The 18,228-nt window shown below is 42.4% G+C and overlaps 1 protein-coding gene and 1 non-coding gene across 2 annotated transcripts in view; one reads left to right on the forward strand and one right to left on the reverse strand.

Annotated features, from left to right (window-relative positions):
- SDHAF4 (succinate dehydrogenase complex assembly factor 4) overlaps positions 1–18,228 on the forward strand; it is a 52,669-nt gene that overhangs the window by 24,552 nt on the left and 9,889 nt on the right. The gene's annotated exons all lie outside the window — the stretch shown is intronic.
- On the reverse strand, positions 1,301–1,404 carry LOC115939577 (U6 spliceosomal RNA). Its single transcript, XR_004074362.1, has one exon. It is a non-coding gene; the product is annotated as a U6 spliceosomal RNA (small nuclear RNA).

Below are 18,228 nucleotides of genomic sequence, written 5' to 3' on the forward strand. Positions count from 1 at the left end.
TTTATCTTGATGAAGTCCCAATAGTTCATTTTTGCCCTTGCTTCCCTTGCCTTTGGCGATGTTTCTAGGAAGAAGTTGCTTCGGCTGAGGTCAAAGAGGTTGCTGCCTGTGTTCTCCTCTAGGATTTTGATGGACTCCTGTCTCACATTGAGGTCTTTCAACCATTTGGAGTCTATTTTTGTGTGTGGTGTAAGGAAATGGTCCAGTTTCATTCTTCTGCATGTGGCTATCCAATTTTCCCAACACCATTTGTTGAAGAGATTGTCTTTGTTCCATTGGACATTCTTTCCTGCTTTGTCGAAGATTAGTTGACCATAGAGTTGAGGGCCCATTTCTGGGCTCTCTATTCTGTTCCACTGATCTATGAAGACACCACTTTCCTGACCCTCCCATTGGCTCTGGCCTTGGTTCCAACATATGCTGCTTTTGCATCTCCCTCCTTTTCTCCTCAGTGGGGACAATACTGTGTATTCTGTCTAAACCAACTTCTCTCGTGATCACCCAAATCTGGATGGAAAATTAAAAAGGTAACCTCTACTATTCAAGGTAACCTCTAATATTCAACCTATTATTAGAGGTTACCTTCTTAGATAAAGTAACAGAATCTACTCTGTTTCAGCACTCTTTGGTCTTAAGGCCCTTTTATACTCTAGAACTCTTTGGAGGTCCCTTAGTTGTTTAGGACCCCAAAGAACTTGTGTTTACGTGTGTCATATCTATTGATATTTACCATGTTAGGAATGAAAACCGAGCAATATTTAATTTTAAAATAATCCCATAATTGGGGCACCTGGCTGACTCAGTAGAGCATGCAGCTGTTGATTTCAGGGTCATGAGTTCGAGCCCCATCTGGGGTGTAGAGATTACTTAAAAATAAAATCTTAAAAATAAAATAATAAAATAACCCCATAACAAACCCATTACATGTTAACATAAAATAGCATTTTTTGGAAAAATAACTAATTTTTCTAAAACAAAAATTAAGAGTCGTATTGTTTCAAATTTTTGTAATCCTCTTTTATGTCTAACTTAATAGAAGGCAGCTGTATTCTCATATCCTTTTCTGCATTCAATCTGTTGTGATGCTGCTTTTTTTTTTTAAGATTTTATGTAATCACTTGAGAGAGAGAGTGAGCGAGCACAAGCAGGGGGAGTGGCAGAGGGAGAAGCAGGCTTCCCGCTGAGCAGGGAGCCCGATACAGGGCTTGATCCCAGGACCCTGGGATCATGACCTGAGCCGAAGGCAGACGCTTAACTGACTGAGCCACCAGGCACCCCATGATACTGCTTTTTTTTTTTTTTAAATATGGAACGCTTCACGAATTTGCGTGTCATCCTTGCGCAGGGGCCATGCTAATCTCTGTATCATTCTAATTTTAGTATATGTGCTGCCGAAGCGAGCACCCATGATACTGCTTTGACTGAGGTGTATCGAAGAAAAAAGCTGGCTTCACACAGATCCAAAGTTAGAAAATGGAGGATCTCACAGATCCCCTGAAAAGGCCTTGGGGACCCCCAGAGTCCTTGGACCACAAACTTTAAGAACTGCTGAGCCGATTAAGTAAAAGGAGGGTACTAAATGCAGGGCAAGCAGAACTGGCTGAGCCTCCAAGACCAAGTTTCAGAACCACACAACAGCGCTGGCTGGAGAAAGGAGCTGGTACCTGAAATTCTAGTCAGCTGCACCTCTTCCAGGCAAGAACCCGCTGACCACTGGATGGTCACAGCCACCGCTGTAGCCACCCGAGCCCCGGAGGCTGCCGCCAACCACACTGACAAAACAAAGACTTGGTAGCTTCCCCACCCACCCCCCCATCTAACCTATTTCTGCATCATTGTCCTCAGTGGGTGGACACTAAAGTCAGATGTCTGTGTACCCTAGTGGAGGATAGGACATGTACTGTCACCGAATTCTGTGTGGCTTTGGGGGGCTCCACACTAGGGAATTTACCAGATGTAGAGATGGTGTTCAACAGATTTTGTGCAGATGTTACTTGTCAATCACTATCATCTGAGAAAACTAGTTGAGAATCAGCTTTACTGGGACATCAAATTGTGAAAGTAAAATATAATGTAGACCTTTAAAAAATACGGTTTGAGTGATCCCTAAAACACATTAAATGTCTATTCCTGCTCATTTGAAGAATGCTTCCATAAAGATTGGACATCTGAGCCTATAATTTCTTTTTACGCCATTTACATAGCCTTGGTTAATGAATATGAACATTAGTTATGTGAAAGTTGCTTAAAATTCAGGAACAGCCCATATTCATTTAAAATACAGTCTAGTTATATTTAGGCCCTGCTTTTCTAACTTGGTCGTGGCAAGTGGAATCTTGTTTAAAGCCTTGAAACTGCAAGTACTCCTAATTAGGAGTTTTACTAGCTGTTGCTAGTAAAAAGGAATCATGGACAGATTGAGAAGGGAGTTTTTTGTTGATGCAGGTGTGAGAAGGAGATGAAAATCAAAGGAACTTTTTTTTTTAAGATTTTATTTATTTATTTGAGAGAGAGAGAATGAGAGAGAGCATGAGAGGGAGGAGGGTCAGAGGGAGAAGCAGACTCCCTACCGAGCAGGGAGCCCGATGCGGGACTCGGCCCCGGGACTCCAGGATCATGACCTGAGCCGAAGGCAGTCGCTTAACCAACTGAGCCACCCAGGCGCCCTCAAAGGAACTTTTAGAAGCAACTTATTAAGAGAATATTGGAAGCTGAAAACATGCAAGGGAGAAAACTAGGGAAATGTCTTTGCAGGGTTGTCTGTAGCCCCTTTAGAAAAATCTGAATTTATAAACTGAGATGTTATAGACTGGACTGTAACCATTATCTTTTTTTTTTTTTAAGATTTTATTTATTAGAGAGAGAGAGAGAGAGAGCACAAGTGAGGGGAGGGGCAGATGGAGAGGCAGACTCTCCATTGAGCAGGGAGCCCAATGCGGGGCTCAATCCCAGGAACCTGAGATCATGACCTGAGCGGAAGGCTGACTCTTAACCGACGGAGTCACGCAGGCGCCCCTGTAACCATTAGCTTAAAACATTGTATATTTCCTAGCATAGGAGGTCACTGTATTCAAGTTGACATCTTCAACTTTAGATATTCATAAAGTTTGGATTCTTTGGTTTATCAGAAGATTTCATATTTTGTCTCATCCCTCAATGACTCAGGTGGATCCCTTGTTTTTTCAAAAAAGCTTACACAGATTTCATTTTGAGAACATCCTCTCATTTTCTTGCTGGTTAGAAATGTCAGAACTTCTGAGCGAATTGTCCCATATCAAATCGAAACCCTTGATTACATGACCCTCTACCATTTGTGCATACCTACATACTAAATGTTTCAACTGGGCAGAGCAATCTTTTTATTTCCTAATTTTATACAGATAGGTTAATACTGACTAGAATGCCCCCTGCCTTTCTTTACAAACACATATCATTTCTCTCTTCCTCCGGTCCTCTGCTGGAATGAATCTACGTATAAATTACATGAGTGAAACACTCTTCTCTGCTCTAAAAAAAAAAAAAAAAAAAAAATCCAATTCACGTCAGACCTTAATGTTTTTCTGTATGAGGAATCCTGACCACCTGTAGTCAAGGCTGTCACTGCAGCAGCCCCTCGTCCCTGTCGCAGATCCCATGGCTGTCATGCACAGCACCGCCCTGTGTGTATGTATGCTGGTGGTTGTGATGACTCGGCCCTTGTCCTCTTTTCCAGTGTTCTCTGTTTTTTTGTTCTGTGGGGGTTACAATACCAAAAGGGTGAGGGTTCTGAGTACAAGTTCTGCCAATTAGATGCACTTGATGCGATTTGAAAGGGGATGTGAGGCAGGGCCGTCGTCCTGCCACGAGCTCGTACAGTGGGCAGGGATGGTTGCACAGGCCGGATCGGCCTGCAGCAGCACTCCAGGGTCTCGTCCCTAGCCCTGTGGGGTCACGAGGCATCACAATAGTGACATCCGTGACTTCTGATTCCTGAGTCACTACTGTGTTAGCGTATTGTACTGAACAGGTCCACAGAGAGACTTCTAACTCCCCACCCTCCTCTTTGTGGCTGAAGTGATGGCCACCCCCTGCCATAGGCCAGTTTGTTCTTCTCTTTCTTGAAGTTAATCCTGGAAGTTCATTCTAGTGTCTACCCACCCAGCACTTCCGATGTCATCACTTCAATACCTTTCCATTAGAGTAACTAGAAAGGTTTCTGTTTCCTACAATGAATCCTGACTGTCAAGGTATTCATCTGTGGATAAACCACTTCTGTCATGTTCTGTTTTGTTCCTAGATTCTGCACTTGCTTTTCTTTATGTATCTGGAGCTACTTGACCCCACCCACATGCCAATCCCCACTGCAGGCGACTAATAGGAGTTCCAGAAAGACAAAGAGAAACAGGGTAGAAGCTATTAAAGAGTCAAAGCAAGACTATTTAGCAGAATCAAAGAATATCACGAGACTAAAGAGACCCCCCAGTACCGATTCCAAGTCATAATGAAATTGCAGACTATCAGAGATAATCAAAAATCTTCCAAAGAAGAGAAAAAAATGTCACAAAGGAAAAAACAAATGGTACCAAGCTTTCCAGTAGAACACTGGCAAAGTATATATATATATATATGATCCAGGAAGAAGAGATTCAACACAAGGGATGCAGTAAAGGAAGATTCCAGGGCACAGCTGAGCAACAGCCCAGAGAACAACCAGTCCAGACAAGACTAAGGTGGGCGGTGTGTGAAAGGGAGATATGGGAGAGAGAGGGAAGTGGAAGTGATGTATTATTTAATTTGCTTGAGCATTAAAAAAAAAAATTATTGATAAGCATCTGAGAAATGTTGGAGAATTTAGGAAACATCAACAAGAACCTAGAAAACTACGCAAACAAAAAAGGAGACAATTTTTAAATTATTAACTCTAGGAAAAACAACTTTGTACAAGAAAGGACATGGACCTACAGTACACTGGCTCAGAGAGTAACTCAACGCATGTAATTATTACATAATCATAACAATTTTTAAGATGTTATTGATTTGAATTTTTTTGAGTCATGACTTACCTGTATGGAGAGAAGGGGAGAAAGTGGGCAGAGGATGATAGTGTCAGAGAGCTGAATCTAGCACGCTGTACTAACAAGAAGTCAGGAGGTAATTGCTAAAATCGATCAGTCCAGAGATAACAATGTGTGCACGTCATGTAGAAAGAGGGAGGTAAATACCAGAAGAATCAACTGGAAGAGCTCAGAGTGCTTGCCCCTGGAGGTGAATTGGCTGGGCAGGAATTGCTGTTTTTTATTAGAAGCTCTGTTTATTAAAATAAATGAATATATTAGTTATTATATTAAGAACTTACACAGGTTTCTTGGGAAAATTTAGAAAACAGAGTATGAAGAAGGAAACAAAAATTATCTGTGAAACCTCCATACCTGCTTAATCTTTGGTGAATTATCCTTCAATAGTCTTAAGTATGTATAGATGTTTTTTGTATAGGCATTATCCTAATAATTTCATAGCCAAAATTTCACTGTTTTAATCTTCAATTTCTTAATCACAAGTGATCTTAAACACTTCTCCCTATGTTCATCAGCCTTTTGCATTTCCTCATTTCCTCTATTAATTGCTTTTACTTGTCTCTTGCTCATTTTCTTTTGGATATTGGTCTTTCTATTATCAATTTGTATGAGATTTTGCTCTTCAATTCTGCTTGTTTATGCTGAAATGTTTATTTTTATAGGGACTTCTTTTTTTTTTGGTATATCTTGGCCTCTGTGACCTTAACTTATTAATATCCCTTCACAAATTCCTTCAATGGTTCTTGCCCATGATGAAGTCCTAAGTCTGTGTCCTTCCTGGTCTGGCACTTGACCTCTGTTTGGGCCTCTCTTCCACAGGCCTCCTCCATTCCAGTCAAGACCTACCACTCAAAGCCTCTCAAACTGGCTTTCCAGTATCTCTACATCTTGACAGATAAACATGCTTTCTGCCTGAAATGCCTTTTCTTTACTGTCTGTCTAAAAAACACCTTTTGATCTATACCTCACCTTCTTGACTATCTTTTCTGTGTTCTTTCCGCATTTGACTATTACAAATGTAGTAACTTGTTTTAGAATTAATTGTCAATTGTGTCTCCTCCATTAATCTGTGGGCTTCCTTATCTATCTTTGTTCAGCTTTGTATCCCCAGTTGTGGCACAATGCTGGGCTCTTAGTAAACACTCAAAGAATGTTGGCTCAGTGTTGAATAATTCAGTATTTGTGGTAGGCAGAATTCCACAGTGGCCCCGAGATTCCCTCCCCATGGTGTGTGTGCGCTGCCCCTCCCCCTCCAGTGCAGGTAGGACCTGTCAATATAATGAGATAGTCCTTCTCTTGATTAGGTTGCATTATATGGCAAAGGTGTTGGAACAGTGATTCTAGTGGTCATGTTACCATTGTCACAGACTCCACTGTAGCCAACTGGAGGAAGAGTCTCCTGCTGGCTGCCAAGAAGTAAGGTGCTATGCTGGGAAGGTGCCGTATGCTAGAGGCTCAGCCTCTCGGAGCTGAGCGTGGTCCCCAGCTGGGAGCCAACAAGAACACAAGGACCTTAGTTCTACAGCCACAAGGCTCTGAATTCTGCCAACCACGTGAATGAGGTTGGAGGAGGATTCTGAGACTCAGAGAAGATCCCATCCCCAGCCGACACCTCAGTTTCAGTCTAGTGAGACCCTAAGCAGAGGATCTAACTAACAGGTGCCCAGACTCCTAATCCAAGGAAGCTGTGGATAATAAGTGTGTGCTGATTTAAGCCACTAAATGTCTTGTAATGTCTTATGCAGCAGTAGAAAATTGATACAGCGTTCAAACTGCTATTACTAGGGCATCGGGGCCTTCAATCTCAGGAGCAATGACTGGGCGGGCTTTAAGACCATATTGTTTCAATAAGTTTCGATAACTGGATCCTGGTTTTGATTATTTGTATCCAAAAATCCCTCTAAGATCTGCCCTGACAAACTCTCACCACTGTCTCTCTTAAGAGAAGGAAAGCCAGGGGCGCCTGGGTGGCTCAGTTGGTTGAGCGACTGCCTTCGGCTCAGGTCATGATCCGGGGTCCTGGGATGGAGCCTGCTTCTCCTTCTCCCTCTGCTCTTCCCCCAACTCATGCTCTCTCAATCTCAAATAAAATCTTTAAATTTTTTTTAAAAAATCTTTTTTTAGAAAAAAGAAAAAGGCGGGCGCCTGGGTGGCTCAGTTGGTTGAGCGACTGCCTTCGGCTCAGGTCACGATCCTGGAGTCCCGGGATCGAGTCCCGCGTCGGGCTCCCTGCTCGGCGGGGGGTCTGCTTCTCCCTCTGACCCTCCCCCGCTCATGTGCTTGCTCTCTCTCATTCTCTCTCTCTCAAATAAACAAATAAAAAAAAAATCTTTATAAAAAAAAAAAGAGAAGGAAAGCCATACTACCCGAAGGCATTCCCTGTGCTAACCCCCTATTAATCAACAATTTAGTTACTGCTCGTGGATTCCTTCTTGCGGTATTCTGTCCACATATACTAGCACTCCTGTTACTTTGCAGTGAAATCTCCCTTCCCTATGGAACCACACGTGTGAGCTACCACTTACTGTTTACTGTGGTAACTTTTATATGCTGCATCAAGCCTGCTTGACTGAACCCTCAATAGCCCACAGCCTGGTCTTGTTCACAGCCCAGAGGGTGGATCTGTTTCCTTCTCAGACTCCCCTCTAATAACAGTTACCTGGCCCAGTATTCTAGAATTGGGCTAGTTGAGTCCCTTAGGCGCAATAAAATGATCAATCCAAGTCATTAAAAGAACATTTAAACATATAATGCTATTTGCTTTAATTTAGAAAAAATAATGAGAAGCATTTTTACAACTTTGAATTGGTATAAAAGTGCCCCAAATTCTTTTGATTTATCTAATAAATAGTTGATTTATTAAATAAAAGTGCGCTGTTTTTTAAAAACCACCCAAAATACTAAAAGATTTGGAATCTTCTACCGTCTCTAATGTTGATAAAAGAGAGGTAGCGGAGCGTTCCCCTTGAGTTGCAGGGGCAAGTGATTTAAAAAGATAGGTGGTGGTTAAAGAAGAGGGAGTTTGGGCAGGTCAAGCTAATGTGCTGCTTGGGGGGAAGCCAGAGCGGCTGGGGAGGGCTGGCAAGTGCCACGTTGGGAGGAATTATTTAACCCAGTAACGGACTTGGTCTCAAAATGTCTGAGACTGGACCTGGTCTTAGCATCATTTATACAAGGATATGATCTGAGCTCCAAGGCAGTTCCCCTCATTTTCTGTAAACGAACCAAGAACTTCAGGCTGTGTAAGGCAGACCCCACTTACTTTTCAGAAACACTAAATTCACTTGAACTACCCATATTATTTGTGTTTAATTTTTCTAAGGCAATCTAAAAAGAATTTACTAGGAACAGGAATCTGTAAGTACAGCAAGTGCCAAAATAATAGAATAAAGAGTCTTTACCGTATTCAGATGCTTTCCAAAAATTAGAATAATTAAAATGTAAGAGGCAAAAATAGTTTCAGAAAAGAATAATGCTGACATTTTCAGATACTCTGCCAAAGCAAAGCTCCTCTTCTGGCACATAGCAGCCTGACTTAGATGAGCCCCAGGGAGGGATGGGCTCCTGCTGACTTCCTGCCAAGCCCCTCCACCCCCACACGCCGTCCCCACTGCAGGCGATCAAGTGGGCCTTGTTATCACACCAGGGTCAAGTCACTAAAAAGGTGCTTAGGCGTGAAATGTCATAGCTATTTCAGTAATTGAAATACAAGATATTTCCTAATTTTCCCCTTCAAAATGTGAGTACTAGATGAATTTTTCAGGACACTCTCATAACCAGTTCAAGACCTACATATCATGATTTAATTTAAGCCTCTCAGAAAATGTGCTTTTCTCCAAACTTCTCCAGCCTGCTCTTTGTAATAGTCCTCACATTGGAGTCACTTCCAAAAAGCCCTCTAGACACATACTTGCACGGTTAACGGTATTAAGGTGCCTGTTAACATGTGTATAACTCATTAGAATGTGTTAATTACTTTCGATATATTCATTGCCCCTTGGCATTAAGCAATCTCCTGTGGAAAGAGACCAGACATCAACTTTATTTTTGTTGCTTAAGCTTTTATTATGGAAATTTTAAAAATACACAGAGGTAGAAAGAATAACGTAATGTGTCCCCCATGTCATGTACCCACCACCCAAGTTTAACAATTATCAATATTTATCAACAGTTATTAATTATGTTTCCTTTTACATACTTCTTCTCTCCTCTGAGGTATTTTATGGCAAACAACTTGCCGCTGGATGTGTAATATAGAGAGGAGTTAAGTAAATGTCAGAGAATAAATAGATCCCCAGCTGGGCAGCCTGTCCAGCTGGTGGGGGGGTGACACTAGCAGAAGTTGTCAGCAGGAAGGAAGTACTAGCCCAGGACGGGGGTACTGAAAGGCCAAGGAGTTTTTTTTTAATGTATATTTTCTGAGAAAGAAAGAACTGATCTTGACTGCAAAACAAAACAAAAATGGTCTTCTTGTTTAAGGTTTTGTTTCATCTTAAGTATAGGAAGGTTGTGCCTATATTTTCATTTATTTCAAGGTATTTGTTTATTTTAGACTTAAAATACTCATAATTACCCTGAGTTTAAGCATCGTGTTGTAAGCAGGATGGTAACCCATTGGTTCTCAGTTCCTCAGTTTTACAGCCAGTTCTTTATTTTTTTAAGAGGTGTTTATTTATTTGAGAGAGAGAAGGAGGGGAGGAGCAGAGGGAGAGGAAGCAGACTCCCCGCTGAGTGTGGAACCAGACACAGGGCTCGCACTCATGACCCTGAGACTGTGACCTGAGCCAAAATCAAGAGTCGGGGACTTAACCGACTGAGCCACACAGGCCCCCCTCTACAACTAATTCTTAAAGATCAAGGACAGTGATTTCACAGATTTTGGGAAATATATTTAAAAATTTTACCATCTTTTACACTCAGGAAAATTATTATTGTTATTATTAAAGCTATTATGTATCTTTGATTATATTGTATATTTCCATTTCTTTTCCTTTGGAAAAGTGGCAAACTCTTTGGAATTGTCTATTCCTTAAACAAACCTCTATTTCCAAACATTCAACATATTCTTTCAGGTAGTCCCTTGTCTATCTTTTTTTTTTTTTTTTAAGATTTTATTTATTTATTTGAGAGAGAGAAAGAGCGAGCACAAGCAGGGGGAGCAGGAGAGGGAGAAGCAGACTCCCCGCTGAGCAGGGAGCCCAATGTGGGGCTCAATCCCAGGACCCAGGGATCATGACCTGAGCCAAAGGCAGATGCTTAACCGACTGAGCCACCCAGGCGCCCCAGTCCCTTGTCTATCTTTAAGTGTAAATGTAACCCAAGTGATCAAGTCCTCCTTACACTAGCATGTTTGGGAAAGGGGGTTTGTTACAGGACAGTATGTGAGTTATTCCTCACTGCAGAGGTGACCTCCTTGCCACTTGGCCACTCGGTGCCCATTTGTGGCTCATAGTCCTTCCCGTGCCTCCATCACCCCTGCCTCCTCTCGGTGGGATGCTGGTATTGCCGGTCACTGCATGGTGGAGGATGCTGGGAGAGGGCCATACTTCCTGTACCTCCGTGTCCCTTACACCCCCTGTGCTCAGATCATTCTCTCAGTCAAGGTTTGAGGTGACTGAGAGTGTGTTTGGGGCAGCACAGAATAGGAAACAATGCACACTAACATGATAAGGTAAGCTATTAAGGAAAAAAAATTCATTGGGCTTTTTTTTTTTTTCCATATTATTGGTTTCCTTTAATGATTGTGATAAATTCTCTATCCCTCCCACCAATCCAGTAAGAAGAGGCCAGTATTGTGTTTTTAAGGCCCAAGTTCTTTTTTTACGTCTCTCTGCCTCCACCAAGGAAGTAAATAGCTGTTGTGATTCAGGTGCTTTGAGAGAGACTCACCTGGGCCACCTCCAGAGGAGAGGGCAAGAGGGCTCAGGCTTCGGCTTCAGGTGGGAGTGTGGCCCATTCGTACCCCACCCCAAGCAGCACCCCTGCTGGAAGCCCCTTTGGGGGGATGGACTGGGGACTAAATGCCCAGTGCCCCAGCGTTGTGAGTTGTGCTCGTTTCCTAGGGCTGCCGCAACAGGATCACAAACCGTGTGGCTTCAAACAACAGAAAGGCATTCTCTCACCGCCGTGGAGGCCATAAGTCTGAACTCAGGGTGTCGGCCGAGCCATACTCCTGCTAAAACCCGTAGAGGAGAATCCTTCCTTGCCTCTTTCTAGCTTCTGATGGAATGCCGGCAATCCTTGGTGTTCCTGGGTTTGCAGGCACACAGCTCCAGGCTCTGCCCTTGTAGTCACGTGGCATTCTCCCTGTGTGTCTCTGCTTTCACATGGCCGTCGTTAGAAGGACTCCAGTCATAGTGGAGTAGGGACTCACCCTACTTCAGTATGACCTCATCTTAACGAATTATGTCTGTAATGACCCTTGTTCCAAATAAGGTCATGTTTTGAGGTATCAGGGCTAGGACCTCAACATAGCTTTTTGGGGGAGAAACACAATTCAACCCATAACAAAAACCATGGTACAAGATACCAGGACCAAGCCTGCTATGGAGGAGGCAGCCACCAGCCTTTGAATAGGCCAAGCAAACTTGAATAATGACTGTTTTCAGCATCGATCAGCTAAAGACCAGAAGCCCTCTGCAGGTTTTCTAAGCTGTGTAAGCATTTAGAGACTCTTACACAACCTTAAGAGGGTAAGGAAGCCTCCCTCACTCCACCTCACCATCCCAAATAATATGACTGTGCTTGCATTTCCTGGTGGGGGGGAGAGGGGGTAGATTGGCTGATTCTCATGCACTCATGGGAACGTATTCAGATGACCCCACTTGACATCATGGTTCCTACTCCCTGGGCCATCCCCCGCTCCAGCCATTTCTCACCGGCTGTTTTTTCTAAGTGCTTCATTCTTTCATTTACTTTCCACAGTTGCTAGTGTTCTACTTTTAGAATACTCTTTTATTTTCCATTTGAAACTTTTGCAGACTGTATACACATAGGCAAAAAAAACTAAGGTTGCTTCCTAATCAAAAGTGCCATCTACTCCTGGTGGGCAGGCTTAGTAATAAAACATTTTGCAGTAACAATTTTTCTTTAATACATCCTATATAAAATTTGTAAAAAGAACTTATTCCCCTACCAGACCCTATAAGCAGCAGGGAAGTGATAGAAAAACATGTCCTCTCCCCATAGAATCAATCCGTAGGGGTTGAGAATACAGGAGGCTGGATTTTTTTTTTCCTCCAGTTATATAAAAATCAAACAAATGCCCCATTTCTGCTCAAATTCATTTGAGATATCACCACTCTGATTTTTCCTTAGTTTTAAAACTAGAATCTGTCTACAATTTATAAATCCCGTAATAGCAACCTCCTACTCAGAGACAAAATGGAAACCTCTGTACACTGTTCTGTAATCAAAGCATCTTCACGCAATTGCACACAGGAAAAAAAAATCCAAGAAATAAGACAACAGGCCAACTACATTTATAAAATCATATAAATATTATGTAAAAGCATTTTAGTTGTATTTGATAAAACAACTAATTTTACCAATAAAATTGCTAAACCACTTTATTTATTGAATTTTTTTTTAATTCCCCTTTAAAACAATGAAAAAGCAGGGCTGTAGGAAACTGCCCTTCACCCTCCCTTAATAGAAAATCATTAAGATTTAACAATCTGAATACAGGATCATTTTACAAAGAATTCGATTTATATATATATAAAGGTAGAGAGTACATCATACCCTCACACCAAGAAGTGCAAGCGTTGACAGGTTAATGGCTAGTTACAAATCATTTCTATAAAGTTTATCAGTTATTTCTTGGGCTTCAAGTATGGATACAAACTAAATTATATATTGGTAATTGTTTTTTATGAAACCATCCATTTCCCTTTATTTAACTACTCTGAAGTAAAGCCAAACAAAACAAATTTAAAAAAACCCAGCATACTTGTTGCGTTTTCTTAAGTCAAACCAAACTGTTAACAGGATGAAGAGTCAATATACAAAGTATTCAATGAAAATTATCTGAAGCCACTCTAAAAAATATCACTGGTGCAAACCCACTTGTCATTCATATTCGTGAGAACAAATAACTGGTGAAACTCACTGATCAATTCTTCATTTACCACCCGTAATTTTTATAGTGACCGAACAGTGCAAACACTTTGACTCCTCACTCTCAGCTTCCCAGCAACCATACTAAGGACAGAATTATTGGGAGCTGGCTGATGATCATATGGTGTAATAATATGGTGGGCTTTTTAGAATGGCACATTCATCACCTTCCGCATAATGCCTGCTTTTCTGTGGAATGGTTCTTTCACCCAAGACAAACCTGTCCCCTGTAAATAGAGCACCCTGCTGTCTTCTGTCAACGTCAAAGTTGTGATATTAAAGATGGACACAACTCCCCCCAACTCTCTCTCACATAGGGCTCTAGGCCATTTTACTCAGTGTCCTTGTGAACCCCCACCTCTTGTTCTGTATTGTGGGGACCACACCCCTTGCACACAGAGTCCAGGGCCTGGGGGCCCCCTCAGCAGAGGTGGCTGGATGGTGGGGAGCTCCACACCTTCTCAAAGAGCCTGTGGCTACTTTTCTACCTTTCCCGGAGGTACCACCAGCTCTAGTCAAGTTGATCAGAAGTTAGAACTGGACACTGCCTATATATTATAAATACCAGATGTTATCCAGAGCAGAGAAGAATAATTAGGAAATTAAGGAATTTATTTTTATGCTTTAGTTATGGGACGAATTGCTTTAGAGGCTCTTGGGAAGCAGCTGCAACTAAATAAGAACATGGACAATGCCTGAATTCTCCATTGAATTCCTGCAAGCCAGGAATCCAGGTTCATCAAATCCTTTGGAAGATAAGATTTCTGGTCAAGGTAAGGAACTAAATAACCCTAATAGTAGAAGAATCATAGAACTTGGGATAAACCAGGGAATTACTGTTTCCAGTCTTCTTATCTCACAGATAAGAAAACAGGCTTAGAGAGGGTGAGGGAAACACAGGATCACAGCCTCCCACTCTCCAGTGTAAGACTAAAGTGATGCCACCAACCAAAGCAGCATCCCCTGATTCAGCCCTCCTTCATCAGCATGTCCATCACCAAGTCAGAGAGCTGACCATCTGAGAGGTGGCAAATATTATCCACCAAGAAACTGGCTGGCTCATGTCCCAGGAAGCTTTCAGAAATTGGACTGCATTCTAGTTTACTAATTTTTTTCCCTGTGATTATGAACTAGCCCTTTTGAAAGGAAAGATGGACATATTTATTTATGTGCCAAACTGATAAACAGAATGGCTTACTGTTCTGCACATAGTTTGGAAACTATGCTTTCACTGGCACTCATTACTATGTTTGGTAGGATCATCTCAAATTTGAAAAGCAAATTACCAGTCTAAACCAACATATTAACTCCAAGCAGAATTAAATTTCAATTTGTGAGAGTCCTAACATTAGCTTGAAAACAAGATACACTAACATTATGAAAATAAAAATAGACTACTACTTTTACTTGGTTTGTACCCATTTTTGTTCTTAGCATTACAAAAAGGGATACATTTGATAATTTTCCCCCACTAGTAGTATGTATATGTATGCATATATAATTATATATGCATATATAATGTACACATGTATATAAACACACACATTAGGAATAGAAAAGTTGTATTAAACTGAGCAGGGAACTACTCCTAGGAAATAGTAACCCCCCCCCCCCACATTCCCACCCCACCCACATGCATTGATTGTTGTATCAGTTAAGATAGACTAGCATCTGCTGAGGTAATAAATAGCCCTTGGGTTGGGGGCCCAAGGGTCTTTTTTTTTTTTTTTAAAGATTTTATTTATTTATTTGACAGAGAGAGACACAGCGAGAGAGGGAACACAAGCAGGGGGAGCGGGAGAGGGAGAAGCAGGGTTCCCGCTGAGCAGGGAGCCCGATGCGGGGCTCGATCCCAGGGCCCTGGGATCATGACCTGAGCCGACGGCAGACGCTTAATGACTGAGCCACCCAGGCGCCCCCAAGGGTCTTTTTAAGATGCCAACAATTACAAACATTTTTTGCCAAGATTATTATTTCTTTGATAGTATAACTGCCTCAAAAACTTAGTTGGCCCCTTCCCCCTTCCTTTGGTTGGGATACGATTAAGTGCTCAGCAGGGCTGGAGCCAGGGTCAAGGGAACTTGGTCAGTGTGGTCGATGTGTCCAGAAGAGGTAGAGCCTGAATGTTTGGAAGGCTGATGATACACGGAGGGATTGAGCAGATAAGTAAATATATTGAGGAATAGGAGCCAGGCTTCTTACTGATAGAGAAAAGAGGTACAAATATGGTACAAAGGAAGGACAGAGTAAATGCTAGAGTATCAGACTGGAATTGGAGATAGAAGTATCAGTGTGAACATTTGGTTTTCAAAGTAGGTAGGTAGTTGATAGATAGGTATGTGTGTATGTGTTTTCCTGTGTATGTATATACATCCATATATCACTCCATATATCACTCAGCTTGTTCTGCTGAGACGGCCTGGAAGGATTGATATTTCTGTAGCAATGAGCACACTGAATTCCTAGATCTTGGTTTCTCAATACCATTTTCAATTCAAGGCTCTTGAATAAATGGCTGATTATAGGGCTGGGTCAGGGAAAGTACAAGATGAGCCTGGAATATCTAGTTTTGCCAAACGGTAAGGATATGTTCAAAGAATAATAAGAGAAGGGCATAGGAGCCAGCTTCAAAGGTCTCCCACTGGCCAAATATGAAACATTTTGAGGATAAATGTTGATCCATGTTATGCTGTGGCAAAATATACTACTGCTTCTGATAATTTGGAAGGCAAATGATGTGTCTCTAGACTTATAATTTTAGGGGAAGAGATGGATTAATATTTGCTGCATTTCCAATTACTGAAAGACAGATGGGTTCAGAAATAACTGGCTAGTTTACAAGCAGGAACAAAAGGGAATAGAGAGTCTAGAAATTCAGAACTTGTAGCATTGAAAGAGGCAACTGCTGCTTAACTCCAAGTAACAAAAGATGAAAAATAAGAAGTGTCTTGAGTTTGCAGCAAGGATCAAACCAAGAATATGGCTCTCAAACTCGATGAATAGATGAGGTGGCAGCCAGTAAACCCTTCAGTTGGTAAAAGGGCTCAGGGGAAACAGACTGGAGAATGTGTCACTCTAGAGTTCTTCAGTCCTTATCCACCACATCGACCTTATCATATTCAGCATGTTTCTGTTCTCTCTCCATAACACACACACACACACACACACACCATTAATTTTTCTGTACCCTTTGAGAGAGTTAATTGCAGACATGATGCCTGTTATCCCTAATACTTTAGTGTTAATCTATGTAAACCCCACAGCTAACATCATACTTAATGGCAAAAGGCTGAACGCTTTCCCGCTAAGATCAGGAATAAGACAAGGATGTATGCTCTTGCCACTTCTAATTAGCATTGCACTGAAAGTTCTAGACAGGACAACTAAGGAAGGAAAAAAGATAAGTCATCCAAAATGGAAAGTAACACACAAAATCGGGGTGCCTGGGTGGCAAAATCAGTTAGGGTTCAGACTGTTGGTTTCAGCTCAGATCATGATTTCAGGGTTGTGAGATCAAGCCTGAAGTTGGCTCCACGCTCAGAGCAGAGTCTGCTTAAGATTCTCTCTCCCTCTCCCTCTGCCCCTCCACTCCCCCATTCTCTCTCTCCCTAAAATAAATTAAAAAAAATTTTTTTAAAAAAGAACATAAAACCACCTCTATTCGCTATGATCATGTACATAGAAAAGATGAAGGGATCTACTAAAAAGCTATGAGAACTAATAAATGAGTTTGGCAAGGTTGAAGGATAAAAGATCAATATACAAGAATCAATTGTATTTTTATATATTAACAATGAACAAGCCAAGATGACCTTAAGAAAACAATTTCATTTACAATACCAACAAAGAGAATGTGATAGTTATGAAGAAATTTCTTAAAGGAGGTGAGAGCTGTATTCTGAGAACTGCAAAACATTGTTGATAAAAATTACGGAAGCTCAGGAGCGGAGCAAGATGGTGGAGGAGTAGGAGACCTGGATTTCGTCTGGTCTCAGGAATTCAGCTGGATAGGCATCAAACCATTCTGAACACCTATGAACTCAACAGGAGATCGAAGAAAAGAATAGCAACAACTCTCTGAACAGAAAAGCGACCACTTTCTGGAAGGTAGGACGTGTGGAGAAGTGAATCCGAGGCGATATTTGGGAGGATAGACTGCGGAGGAGGGGGCTTCTGTCCACCACTTCTGGCAAGTGATAGAGTCGTGGAGCACAAAATCGGAACTTTTAGAAGTCAGCTCCGCTGAGGGACGTCACTCCGGTGGCTAAGCGGGGGGTGGAACCCTCGCGGGACAGTGTGGTCTCAGGACCCTCGGGGTCACAGAAAGACCGGGGGTGCCTGATTGCAGCAGAGCTCCCAGGTATTGGAGTAGGGAAGCCGGCTGCAGAGACGGAGCCGAGGAGCGGGGCTCTCAGCTTGGGGTTGCCATAAACCATGATCCATGGCACAGTCGTCAGGCCACTGCTCCTCCAGCAGGAACCCAACAAGCGGCAGATCCAGGGAGACTCCCCTTCCTCCCCCAGGAGGAGCGACATGGGAGCATATCACAGGGATCTGCTGGGTCTGGAGACTCCACACGGGGTCGTGTGCCAGAGTTAGAAATGCTCGGTCACAGGCTGGGTGAGCACGGAGTGCGGCCAGAGACCGGGGAGACTGGAGTGACTGACTGCTTTTCTTTGCGGGTGCACTGAGGAGTGGGGCCCTGAGTTCTCGGCTCATCCGGGGCGGAGATTGGGAGGCCGCCATTTTCTCTCTTGTCCTCCAAAGCGCATGGAAAGCTTGCGGGAACAAAAGCTCCCGAGAGCAATCCGGAGCAGATTACTTAGCCTGCACCCGGCAAGGGCAGGGTAATTCCACCTCCGGCAAAGACATTTGGGAACCACAGCAACAGGCCCCGCCCCCAGAAGATCAGCAAGAACAGTCAGCCAAGACCAAGTTTACGGATCAATGACAATGGCAGAACTCCAGCGCTAGGGGCATACTGCACATAGAATCCATGGCTTTTTTACCATGATTCTTTAGTCTTTCAAAGTTAATTTTTTTTAACTTTTTTTTT

This window comes from Leptonychotes weddellii, chromosome 8, assembly GCF_054177405.1.
Source record: "Leptonychotes weddellii isolate Sample4059 chromosome 8, ASM5417740v2, whole genome shotgun sequence".
NCBI lineage: Eukaryota > Metazoa > Chordata > Mammalia > Carnivora > Phocidae > Leptonychotes > Leptonychotes weddellii.